The sequence below is a fragment of the Carassius carassius genome, chromosome 33 (assembly GCF_963082965.1).
Source record: "Carassius carassius chromosome 33, fCarCar2.1, whole genome shotgun sequence".
NCBI lineage: Eukaryota > Metazoa > Chordata > Actinopteri > Cypriniformes > Cyprinidae > Carassius > Carassius carassius.
Window position 1 is genome coordinate 6564653 of NC_081787.1, and position 13954 is coordinate 6578606.

Genomic DNA, 13954 nt, shown 5'->3' on the forward strand with positions numbered 1-13954 from the left:
CTTCTTCTTCTTCTTCTTCTTCTTCTTTTGGTTTTATGGCGGGTTGCGAACCAACTTCAAAGGTGCATACCGCCACCTACTGTGATGGAGTGTGAAAAGAATGAACTAATTTCTATATCCTATAATATAACCCACACTTCTTGATGAATTTTATGACTACATTTATCTGTTTCCTTGAATTTGAACTATCATTTAATATATTAGTTATATTGAATTCCCGGCAACCTACTGCTTGAAGATCTTCCTTAAGAATCCTCCTTTCTTCTTCATATGCTTTACATTCCTTAAAAACATGTTCTACCGTCTCATCTACCAAACAAACCTCACATAAACCTGTGTTGTGCTTCCCTATAATGTGTAAAGTGTAATTTAAATTAGAATGTCCTGTTCGTAAATGTGTAAAAATAATTTGTTCTCTTCTACTTAAATTGAGACTTATTTTGCTTTTCTTTACCGTTTTTTGAATCCTATAAAAATACCGCCCCTTATGACATGTATCCCAATCTGTCTGCCATTTTTTATTGCACGCTTCTAAAATTAACTGTTTACCTTCTGATCTACTGAGTGATATGTTTATATTTGGTTCTTCCATTTTGAATGATTCTTTTGCTACTTTGTCTGCTTCCTCATTCCCTTGAATTCCCACGTGTGCTGGTACCCACATAAATCGAATTATAATTCTCATTTGTTTTAAACTGTACAACCTGATCATGATTTCTATTAAAATGTCAGTTCTATTTGTTTCGAAGGATTGTAGACTGTTAAGAACAGCCATTGAATCAGTACATATTATTACTTTATCAGGTCTAACTTCATAGACCCACTCAAGTGCCATTAAAATCGCTATCATCTCACCCGTATATATTGATGTACCATTTGTTATTCTTCCAGCCTTTTTCACCTCAAACTCTGTAACATAGAAGGCACCCCCTGTCCTGCCATTATCTACATTCTTTGATCCGTCTGTGTATATTTGAAGAAATGAATAATGTGTGTTTTTGATATATTCACTTACATATGTAATTAAACTAACAGCTTCACTCATTTCCCTTCTATTCTCGTGTAATTGTGTATCTATTTCAGGTTGTGCTATTAGCCAAGGTGGAATTGGGGACATTATCACTACTGGAGCAAACGATATCAATTCTAAACCACCTTCATTAACCCACCCCTTTATTTTCCAAGCAAATCCTTTACCGGTTACATTTAAAATTTCCCAGCAGTCATTCAGGATTTCCCTTACAGGATGATTATCCCTTTGTCCCTGAAGATTTATCCAGTATGCCATAGCTAATTTCTGTCTTCTTATATATAATGGCATTTGTGATGTTTCTACTTGCAATACTGCAATTGGCGTGGTTTTAACTGCTCCTATAATAAGTCTTAATGCCTTAGCTTGCATGACATCTAGTTTCTTTAGCAACGTTGATGATGCTGACTCATAAATGCATCCATAATCTAGTGTTGATCGCATAAGACCAACATAAATGACCTTTAATGACTGTTTGTCAGCCCCCCAGTCTTGTCCTGCTACTGCCCTCATTAGGTTTAAAACTTTAGCACATTTCTTTAATATATAATCTATTTGATCCTTCCAGGTTAATTTATCATCAAACCACAATCCTATATACTTAAATTTTGACACCTTCTCTAAAGAAGCCCTATATAATTTTAACCTTTTCTCCCCTTTAATTTTCTTCCTAGTAAATATCTGATAACACGTTTTAGATATTGAAAATTTGAATCCCCATTCGACTGACCACTTTTCAACTATTTCTATGGCTTCCTGAATTTTATCTGTATTAAAAGATATATTCCTTCCTCTTTTCCACATGATTCCATCATCTGCATATAATCCAGTGCTTTCTTCTTCTTCTTCTTCTTCTTCAGTGAATTTTATTGGCAGTTTGCAATCTTTGTGCATTACCACCATCTACTGGATTGAGGTGTGATCACATTGGGAAGTCATAAAGAATATTTATTAAAAAAAAAAGAAAAAAAGAAAGAGATCAGAGCCCAAGCTTCAGCGCTGCGTGTTCAGCTCCTCCAGCTTCAACTTCAGCTCAAACCTCCAGAGAAGAAAAAATAAATAAATAAATAAATAAATAAATAAAAATACAAATATTGGGCTAAAGTCTTCTTGCTAATTGTGTTTCTTTATAAACTCTATCACTGCTTTGGTTGTAGACTGTGTTCCAGGTAGACTCAACAGGTTGCTCAAAGTAACAGAGTTCTTTGTTATCCTCTTAAATATTTCTCTTTTTTCAGAGTACTGCCTACATGTCAGAAGTACATGCTTCACGGTTTCTGTTTCTGTACAATATGGACACATTCCTGTCTCATGTTTCCCTATTGTGTGTAAGCCGCTGTTCAGTCCTGTATGTCCTAACCTTAACCTGGTGAACCAGGTTTCCTCCTGTCGTGAAAGTGAGCTGATCATTTTAACTGTTAGATTCTGTTGAATACTATATAAATGCCTACCTTTTCCCCCCTTATCCCATTTATCTTGCCAGAGTTTATGAATACCATCTTTAATTATTGTTTTCAATTCTGATTTGCTAAGTGGAACCTGTACTTCTACTTGTTCTGATTTAAGTGCTTCTTTTGCCAATTTGTCTGCCCTCTCATTGCCCTCAATACCTGTGTGCGCTGGAACCCAAGTGAACTGTAATATTAGCTTCTGTTGAGTTATCCTGAAAATTATCTGATGAACTTCATCTAAAAGATCCTGTCTGCATGCAGATTTCCCAGTCTGAATGCTAGTTAGCGAGGACATAGAGTCTGAGCTTCACTTCTTCTACCCAGTGTAGTGCTATTATGATGGCCATCATCTCTGCAGAGAAGATTGAGAGGTGGTTTGAGGTTCTTTTTTGTATTATAACTTTATATTTAGGAATGTATATCGCCACACCTGTTTTACCTGCTGGTTCTTTGGATGCATCTGTAAATATTTGTACTGCGTCATCATACATTACTTCTATGTATTGCTGTACACTTTGATACAATCCCATCTTGATTATATTTTTAGCTTCTAAATTAACTACAGGAAATTAACTGCAGAAAAACCAAGGTGGAATTGTGCTCAATTTAACATTTTTGCTGCAAGGTATAGTACTGATTCCCATGTCAGCTGCCTCTTTATTGCTGTTCCATCCAAAACTACTGTTCACAATGCGACCATATTCCCAGCATTCTTCTAACACCGGTTTTGTAGGATGTGTATTTTCATGCCCTTGTAAGTTTACCCAAAATGCAAGAGAAAGTTTTAACCTCCTAAGATTTAAAGGCATCTCCCCTACTTCTACTTGCAGTGCTGGGATAGGTGATGTTCGGAAGGCTCCACTACACAGCCGGAGAGCTTTGGCCTGCACCCTGTCCAGTTCAGCTAATGTAGTTTTTGCTGCTGTTTTGTATACTGTACTTCCATAGTCAAACACTGATCGGATTAATGCAATATAAATTCTTTTCAAAGAAGAGCCTGACGCCCCCCAGTTATACCCTGAAAGACACTTTAAAATATTGATTGCTTTCTTACATTTGTCTACCATTTTCTGAACATGATTTTTAAAAGTAAGTTTACTATCAAACCACACACCAAGATATCTTAAGTCATTAACCTGTTTGAGAGATTGTCCATATATCTTAAGATCTATTGTGGGTTTTACCCTTTTCTTAGAAAAACAGATGAATTGCGTTTTTTCCACTGACAGGTGGAACCCCCAGTCAAATGACCATTTTCCAACCTGACTAATTGCCGTTTGCATCCTTTGCTGTAAATTGTCAATATTACGGCCCCTTACCCACAATGCTCCATCATCTGCATATAATGCCCTGTTTATTCTTTGGTTCACTCCATCAAACACATCATTAATCATTATATTAAACAGAATTGGACTGCATACACTACCTTGTGGGGTGCCATTTTCTATTGTGTATGTGCTTGATGACTCAGACCCTATCCTGACCTCTATGGTTCTATCCTTTAAAAAATCTTTGATCCAGTTGAACATTTTACCTCCTATTTCCATTTTATTCAACTTAATTAAAAGTCCTTCTTTCCACAGCATATCATAAGCCTTCTCTATATCAAAAAAGGTTGCCAAAACACATTCTTTGTTAACTTGTGCTTTACGTATCTCATTCTCCAAGCAGACTACAGGATCCATAGTTGTTCTTCCATTACGAAATCCACTCTGATATGGTGTGATCAGCCCTCTGCTTTCTAATTTGTACAACCCGAATTCCGGAAAAGTTGGGACGTTTTTTAAATTTTAATAAAATGAAAACTAAAAGACTTTCAAATCACATGAGCCAATATTTTATTCACAATAGAACATAGATAACATAGCAAATGTTTAAACTGAGAACGTTTACAATTTTATGCACAAAATGAGCTCATTTCAATTTTGATTTCTGCTACAGGTCTCAAAATAGTTGGGACGGGGCATGTTTACCATGGTGTAGCATCTCCTTTTCTTTTCAAAACAGTTTGAAGACGTCTGGGCATTGAGGCTATGAGTTGCTGGAGTTTTGCTGTTGGAATTTGGTCCCATTCTTGCCTTATATAGATTTCCAGCTGCTGAAGAGTTCGTGGTCGTCTTTGACGTATTTTTCGTTTAATGATGCGCCAAATGTTCTCTATAGGTGAAAGATCTGGACTGCAGGCAGGCCAGGTTAGCGCCCGGACTCTTCTACGACGAAGCCATGCTGTTGTTATAGCTGCAGTATGTGGTTTTGGATTGTCCTGCTGAAATAAACAAGGCCTTCCCTGAAATAGACGTTGTTTGGAGGGAAGCATATGTTGCTCTAAAACCTTTATATACCTTTCAGCATTCACAGAGCATTCCAAAACATGCAAGCTGCCCATACCGTATGCACATATGCACCCCCATACCATCAGAGATGCTGGCTTTTGAACTGAACGCTGATAACATGCTGGAAGGTCTCCCTCCTCTTTAGCCCGGAGGACACGGCGTCCGTGATTTCCAACAAGAATGTCAAATTTGGACTCGTCTGACCATAAAACACTATTTCACTTTGAAATAGTCCATTTTAAATGAGCCTTGGCCCACAGGACACGACGGCGCTTCTGGACCATGTTCACATATGGCTTCCTTTTTGCATGATAGAGCTTTAGTTGGCATCTGCTGATGGCACGGCGGATTGTGTTTACCGACAGTGGTTTCTAAAAGTATTCCTGGGCCCATTTAGTAATGTCATTGACACAATCATGCCGATGAGTGATGCAGTGTCGTCTGAGAGCCCGAAGACCACGGGCATCCAATAAAGGTCTCCGGCCTTGTCCCTTACGCACAGAGATTTCTCCAGTTTCTCTGAATCTTTTGATGATGTTATGCACTGTAGATGATGAGATTTGCAAAGCCTTTGCAATTTGACGTTGAGGAACATTGTTTTTAAAGTTTTCCACAATTTTTTTACGCAGTCTTTCACAGATTGGAGAGCCTCTGCCCATCTTTACTTCTGAGAGACTCTTCTTCTCTAAGACAAAGCTTTTATAGCTAATCATGTTACAGACCTGATATCAATTAACTTAATTAATCACTAGATGTTCTCCCAGCTGAATCTTTTCAAAACTGCTTGCTTTTTTAGCCATTTGTTGCCCCCGTGCCAACTTTTTTGAGACGTGTAGCAGGCATTAAATTTTAAATGAGCTAATTAAGTGGATAAAAGTGTAAAATTTCTCAGTTTAAACATTTGCTACGTTATTTATGTTCTATTGTGAATAAAATATTGGCTCATGTGATTTGAAATTCCTTTAGTTTTCATTTTATTAAAATTTAAAAAACGTCCCAACTTTTCCGGAATTCGGGTTGTACACTAACCTTTTAGTAATCATCCTCTCCATGAGTTTACAAAGGTTAGACGTTAATGCTATTGGTCTGTAACTTTTGACATTCATTTTATCCTTTCCTGGTTTCCCTATAGGGACTATTACTGAGTGTTTCCACCCAGTAGGCAGTTTTCCTCGTTCCCAAATTTTGTTATATAAAACCAGTATCAAATTTTTTGCCTCATCAGATATTTCTTCAATAATTTATAGCATATCCCATCTCTCCCTGGTGAGGTATTTTTAACACCTAACAATGCTCTTTTTAGTTCAAACAGTGTGAATTCTGCATCTAGTGAACTCTCCCCCGCCATTTTCATCCCCAGCATATCTTTATTTTCTTCAATGATTCTCTTTCTTATATCTAGCTCTTCACTGGAGAGGTTCTGTGAGCTATGTATGCTTACAAAAGATTTTGCAAGCATCTCAGCTTTTTCTCTACTGGTTACTGCCTCAGTGCCATTATCTCTTAATACTGGTAGTGAAAAGTCCCTTCTTATGCCACCCATCTTTCTGATCATTCCCCATATGTCATTAATTTTAATTCCTGTCCCAATATTACTACAAAAATCTCTCCAATACTTCCTTTTAGCTTCTCTTATGATTCTTTTGGCTTTAGCCTGTGCTCTTTTATACTCCAATAAATTAAAAAATGAATGATTAGATTTAACAATTTTAAAGGCTTTATTCCTGTTTTTAACAGCCTCTCTACACTCATCAGACGGGAGGACTTTCTTCTTCTTCTTCTTCTTCTTTTCAAGCGTTTTGGCGGTTGGCAAACCAGCTAATACGCGCTTTACCGCTCACCTGCTGGAACAACAGTCTGGCTGATAAAAATGTATTGCCATGTTTGCTAACTGTACTTAGTCCTGTAAACCCGACAAAAATCACAGCTGCACTCATTCATGAATTGTACACAAAGAAATGAATAGTGATTCAAAGATCAAACTAACACTGAATTATCCATTAAATGTTTCTACATCAAGATAGTCCTATCTATCTATCTATCTATCTATCTATCTATCTATCTATCTATCTATCTATCTATACAGTGGTGAAAATGGGCAAAATTCAGTGGGAGAGTCTAGTTTGAAAGGGGGGTCAGTAATAATTGACATTTTAGATGACCTCTCGGATGCATTTAATTATAAAATCTTTAAAATCTATAATAACATTAAACATATTTAAAATTTTATCAACATTCTTGGAAATCAAGACATATTAAAGACCATATTAAAGATAGATTGTGTGTGAATTTGCAAGTTATAATGTAAGCACAATTAATGACCCCATGTGTTTAAAAGAAAATTTTAATTTTGTAATAACAATGTTTTGAGATGTTTTAAATAAATAGTTTTGAATATAGAAATGTTAAACAATTTAAATAACTCAATTTGTACGTAACCTTCTATAGTATGCAGTATGTTCTAGCCATGAATTATATTTTTTTCCAAATAAATTTTTATAACATGAAATAGTTTGAATCATACAAATCAAAACAGACTTTTGAAAAAAAATAATAATTTGTATAGGAACACTGAAAAATGTCATTCATCCAATTAAAAAAATTAGGGTAATGATTCACATCTTTACGATTTACTTTTCTATTTAAATGCACATTTCTTTTAGAAATTAATAGATTTATATAATCTGAACTAACTGCTCTCTTCCTATTGGCCTTTCCGTAAAATATTGCTGTATTCATTTTCTGAAAAGAAGTAATAATTTTGTTATTTATACTTAAGTACAACTATACTACAATAAACACTTCTAATAGGCTAAATAAATAACTGCGATCATATTTTTTATGCTATCTATAAAAAATCCCAGTGGGTAAATACATTACTGCAATTCCACTGTGTACAGCGTTGCCATATGGAAACATTGCTATTTTCTCAATTTACAGTAAAACTTTGTTAGAAAAGTTTTAATGTAAAGAAAGATGCTGTAAAAAATCCCCCTTGTAAAGAGATGTTTAGAAATGAGGTTAATAGAGCAATTTCTGGAGCTCTTCAACAGGTGACGTGGTAAATATGGTATTATAGCCTATATATTATAAATAAGGCAAATATTTTTTGGACGGACATTCAAATGTCATGTCACTTAAAAAAAAAGCATGCCAAGGCCTGCTCTCTTAATTCCCATAGATAAATAAATTGTATTATTACTATTTTTATATTTTTTTCAGAATAACAAGGAAATTAGTAGAAATTTTCCTACTTCCTCAATTTACAGTAAAACTTTGTTAGAAAAGTTTTAATGTGAAGAAACATGCTGCAAAAAATCCCCCTTGTAAAGAGATGTTTAGAAATAAGGTTAATAGAGCAATTTCTGGAGCTCTTCAACAGGTGACGTGGTAAATATGATATTATAGCCTATATTATATTATAAATAAGGCAAATATTTTAGGACGGACATTCAAATGTCATGTCACTTTAAAAAACCATGCCAAGGCCTGCTCTCTTACAGTTTTTCTCGATTGGTTTGGCTCATTTCTTGAAACCGAGATGACATTCTCAAAACCATAAGGTCATTTGGCCAAACAGTCTTACAGTTCTGCTCAACATTATAGCTCAAAATCAAATATCTTTCCCCAAACTCTTCTTCCATGCTTCAAAAGCAGATTCCTTTCCCATATAAAAGGTCAGTACAGTCAAAATAGCACAGATCCTTCTCAATTGCCTTGGCACATGTGCATTCATTTAGTGCTTTTGTCAAAATAACCTGGATGGTTTAGCACAACACAATGGATCCCCTGCAAAAGCTCATATCTCTCCCAAAACAGTTTATCCATGTGTCAAAACTAAATATCCTTCTCATATAAATAGTCAATGCCCCCAAAATGCATTATACCTTTGGCATTGTTGAAGCACTGCAAGTCAAAATGCTTAGACGTTTTGTCACTAAAGCAGGGGCGGACTGGGACCAAAAAGTGGCCCTGGACTTTCTGGCCCACAGCAGCCCACCACATCAAAACGCAAACGCCCCTGTTTTGATGTAATTTATTTATTTGATATTTAAGTATACTGTTTGGGGATTTTAACCAATAGGGCAACTGATCCTCCATTGAAAAAAAAAAAAAAAAGATAACCTGCGTGCTGCAGCTGTTCATTTAGCGACTCCTAGTGAGCGATACATGTTCATCACGAGACAAACATTCTCCTAGAACTCACACTTTGCATTCAATTAACCAGTGTTGGGGAGTAACTAGTTACATGTAACTTAATTACGTAATTTAATTACAAAATAAATGTAACTGTAATCAGTTACAGTTACTAAGAAAAAATGAGTAATTAAATTACAGTTACTTCTGAAAATTTTAAAGATTACAGTGGGGATAACATTTGAATATTTACACACATCCACATACAGATGTAATTGATTTCTTTCCCAAATTGAACTGACTATTCTGAGACGTACGGCCCTATAATTTCCGCGATGCAGAAACATAGTCTGGTTAGTAGAATCCAGTCATAAAAACGGGATTGCTATTGCCTAACACGGACGGAATATGCCACATTGGACAAATATATCAAAAGTACACTTGCATCAAAGCATATGCAAAGTTTTAATATTTGCTATAAATTCAGAGACAAAGGTTACTGTTGTTAAACCATGCCACAAATTTACATATTTATTTATTTAAAAATAAATACAAATGGTAATCCATTTGCAATAATAATAATAAAAAAAAAACATGGTTACTGTACTTTTACGTATTAAAAGCAGTTAATTTTTGTGAGGGAAAAACATGACTCATGTTTAGTATTAGGATTTTATATTGTAGTGATGCACTCAATTTGACATGTAGACAATTTAGAAAGTATAGTTTTGTTAAATCTTGAGTGTTAAAGTCATGAGGTAGATGGATAACAGGGCAAAATAAAGAAACTGAAAAGAAAAAAGAAATGAAGTGAAGGTGAAGTTCAGGAGAGAACTTTTAATTATTTTGCATGTCCCCAAACTAAAGATTTAAATCTTTTTTTATATCAGGTCCATACAAAAAATAGTGTTGTCCATGAATTTGTTTGTATGAGTTTGAGATTTCCCGGTCTGAAATTGTATCCCAGTCCGCCCCATGTGGAAATTAATGAAGCAGACATGTGTTCAAATTTGATCATCTTAATTCAAGTGCTGAAGGATTGTAAAGGTCTGACAGTATTTAGCACTGCTGTAAGGTTAAACCTGAATGGTGTAAATGTTTGAAGATGATTAACAGTTGCAAATAAACATTTATTGGAGATTTTGAAAAGTAATCAAAAAGTAATCAAAAGTAATTAGTTACATTACTTTAATAAAGTAATTGAAAAAGTTACACTACTATTACATTTTAAATAGGGTAACTTGTAATCTGTAACCTATTACATTTCCAAAGTAACCTTCCCAACACTGCAATTAACAGATGCATGAATATGCGGTAATATAAGTTCATGATCCGATTCGTGAACAGATTATTCTCTTGAGTAAATCTTTTAAAATTATCATTTATTTTGTTTAACGAAAACATTGTGGAAACCAGTGGTTCACAAACTGGATAGATCTGAGGTGCAGGGCTCGCAAAATCGCTAGCCCGACGTCCAGGGGCTATTGTGTTTTGCAGTCGGGCTCCAAAATGTATCACTGCTCTTCCCGATGGGCTATCGTGAATAGTGATTTAAAATTCGCGTTGTTCACTCGCTTGGAGGGGTGAAATGTATCGTAGTTGATCGTTTTCACTTGTTTCTAAATCTTGCTGATTCAACTTTTTTAAACAATTTGCGCGCGTTCGAAGCTTGCGCGCACTCGTTCAAAGCACGCGCTGTGAGCAGCATTTCAGACAATGGGCGTACAAAGAATTAATTCATCTTTTGGGTATCCTAACTTCTGAATGAATAAATACACACACAATTATTTCAAAATAATTGTCTCTGCAAGTATTCTCGTAAACACAGTCGGTTATGTTTTAAGTGAACGTATACAGTGGCCTGCTGCTCCGAGATATTCGCTGTACCAGATGAATCTGTCTCTCTCTAAATTAGACGAAAACGCGCTTGTTGGCTGCGCGATCGACTCACTCATCCATTTGCGTAGAAAAGAGATGTAATATTATGATTTCCGTCAATTAAAAAAATAAAAATAAAATATATATTTGTGTACCGGGTGGGCCGGCCCACATTGGCTAGCGGCCCACCGGGAAAAGTCCCGGTGCTCCAGATGGCCAGTCCGACCCTGCACTGAGGCACAGTTCTGGCAACAGAATACCACTATGAATAAAACTAAAAGATTTTCCAGTAAAATCAGCCTCCAATAAACCACTCATACTCAAGGAAACTGTAAACATTTTTATTCGTACAAAGAAATGTTAACATTAGAGAACATACTGTGAAAAGAAAACATATACAGGATTCTGTAAATGTGAACAGTTATAAACAAACAAAAAAAATTCTAGCCTACCATACTGTAAATAAAGTTTCAGAACTATAGTACAGTAATATTTTCAGTGGTCGCCATTGTCACCCTCTCTTTCCTGGCCACCATCCTCCAGTGGCGCCCTCAGAAAATGTTAACAGGGGTGGCCAAATGAGGCCACAGTAAATTTTGGGGTGGCACATTAAAATAAAGAAAAAAAAAATTAAGGGTTTGCAATATAGACAAAAAGTTATATCTGTGAGTTCTAGGATTTTATCGATAACGATAATTACACTATTTTGCTGAGTGTTATTGTGCTGATATCTTATTTTTAATTGTGCTGACACCTGATTTTTTTTTTTTTTTTTTTTTACCTTTACAACATTGTTTCTAAAAGTGTGCACCATATTTTAGGTCAAATACTTGCATTTGGGCTGTTACCAAGCAAATGCAATCAGTATCAACAAAATTGATCTTTGCAATGCAGATAAAACAGAAGCTGCATCTGAAGTGCCATTTAGAGATTTTTACACACTGTTTAATGCAGCTCCGTGGAACATGGAATACTTTAACCTGCAGTTACAAATGAATAAATAATGTTTTGATATTTTAAAGATAAAACATTGAAAACTGATGTTTGAAATTATTTAAAAAATAAAAAGGTTCCATAAAATGTGAAATTAAAACCGCCAGTAGGTGGCAGCGAGTCACTGTTAATAAGTGAGTCATTGCGATTGAACCGAATCATTTAAACGGTTGATTCATTCAGGAACGAAACACTTTAATGTTGCTCAGAGACGCAAAACTGTGGCTGCAGCAGCTGCTGCACTTTTTTTCACTTCTTAAACTATTGTGAATTTACATTCTGCATTTAAATTAATAGTACCCACTGCAAATAATCCTAGGGGTGGCCACAGGGGTGGCCAGAGTTTATACAGGGGTGGCCGTGGCCACCCCTGGCCACCCCTTGGGGGCGCCCCTGCCATCCTCATCCTCCTGGCCATCGACGCTCTCTGTTAGGCCATAAATTCTCATCCACATCGCAACGGATATTTTCTCTTGCGATGCAGCGAGGGAAGAAACGGCGTAAATGTCTCAACCATCCCCTACATTGATCCCCTGTGATGTCCTCACATGCAGCATCCATTGCATGCAGCAGGGCCCTCTGGTCTTGAGCCTGATGCTCATACACCCTCCACCTCCAAGCTGAAAAAAACTCCTCAATTGGATTTAGGAAAGGAGAGTAAGGTGGAAGAAACTCCATTAGCATCCGGGGATGGGTGGTGAACCAGGTTCTGATGCATGGGCCACGGTGGAAGTTCACATTATCCCACACAATGACATAATGTGGTAGCTGAGGTCCTTCACCTCTCTCATTTTCCGGGATCAGATCAGTATAAAGGTGGTCCAAAAAATTGAGGAGCTTTTGTGTATTGTAGGGCCCTAAACTGGGAATGTGTGTGGCCACACCTCTTTCTGATATAGCGGCACACATTGTTATATTTGCTCCTCGCTGGCCTGGGACATCCACAGTGGCTCGGTGGCCAATGATGTTACGGCCACGCCTTCGACCTTTGGCCAGGTTGAAGCCAGCTTCATCAACGAACACTAGGATGTGAGAGGTTTCGTTGCCTTCTAATGCCATTATTCTCTACAATAGAATAAAAATAAATCTAATCAGTCAAGTAGAGACAGATACTGCAGGGAGGATCTAAAGTACTGTAAAAAGAGGGAGTGAAAAACTGAAGACTATTTCTAGGCAAAATGCTCTAGTCACACAAAGCTGGATTCTGAAGGTAAAAAGGATAAAGCAAAACAAAAAAAAGTGGTAACCATGTCTTACTGTAATAGTGTTACAATGATAGACAACCAGTAGTTGACTTACATGCACATACTGGTACCGCAGCTCTTTCACTCTGTCAGAGTTTCTCTCAAATGGTACCCTGTAAATCTGTTTCATGGTCATCTGATGTTTCTTCAATACCCGGTCTATTGTGGAGATGCTGATAGAGTTTATATTTTGGAACATTACATTGTCTAGAAGGATTGCATTACGAATCTGTCTCAGTGTGATGGCATTATTTGCAATGACCATGTTGCATATTTCTCGTTCTTGTTGTTCATTTAGAAGTTTTCTTCTGCCACCCACTTGAGGCTGTCGTCCAATCCTAGACATACAAGTCAAAGGTCAACACTGTAAATTTGTTACAAAATGAGTTACCAATGTAATTGTACTGCTGTTTTATGGTACTAAAAATGTGATGCACTGCACAGTGACTGGAATACTATTCACAGTATTTTCTCCATTTTTTTTTCTTTGTCATTTTTATACTATCATATAACATCACATGAAGATATTACAGTACTCTAGGCCTACACACACACCAACACTGAATAGTTCAGTAGAATAGTTCTGTACCTGTTTTCCCTGCGAAAGGTTTGGATGATGGAGGAGACTGTAGACCGAGGCACATTAGGCTGCACTCGGCGACCTGCCTCTGCCATTGTGAGGCGATGGTTTATAACGTGGTCAATAAGGGTGGCCCGGATTTCATCTGGGACATCATGGTGCCTCCGTGCTCCTCGGCCTCTTCCCCCTATTCCTCCATGTGTTCTCACTCCTCCTCTTCCTCTTCTTCCTCCTCTTCCTCGAGCAGGAAGTTGCTGTTGTACTTGGCGAGGTGCTTCCATGTTCACACTGCAAATGAAACTGGCCCC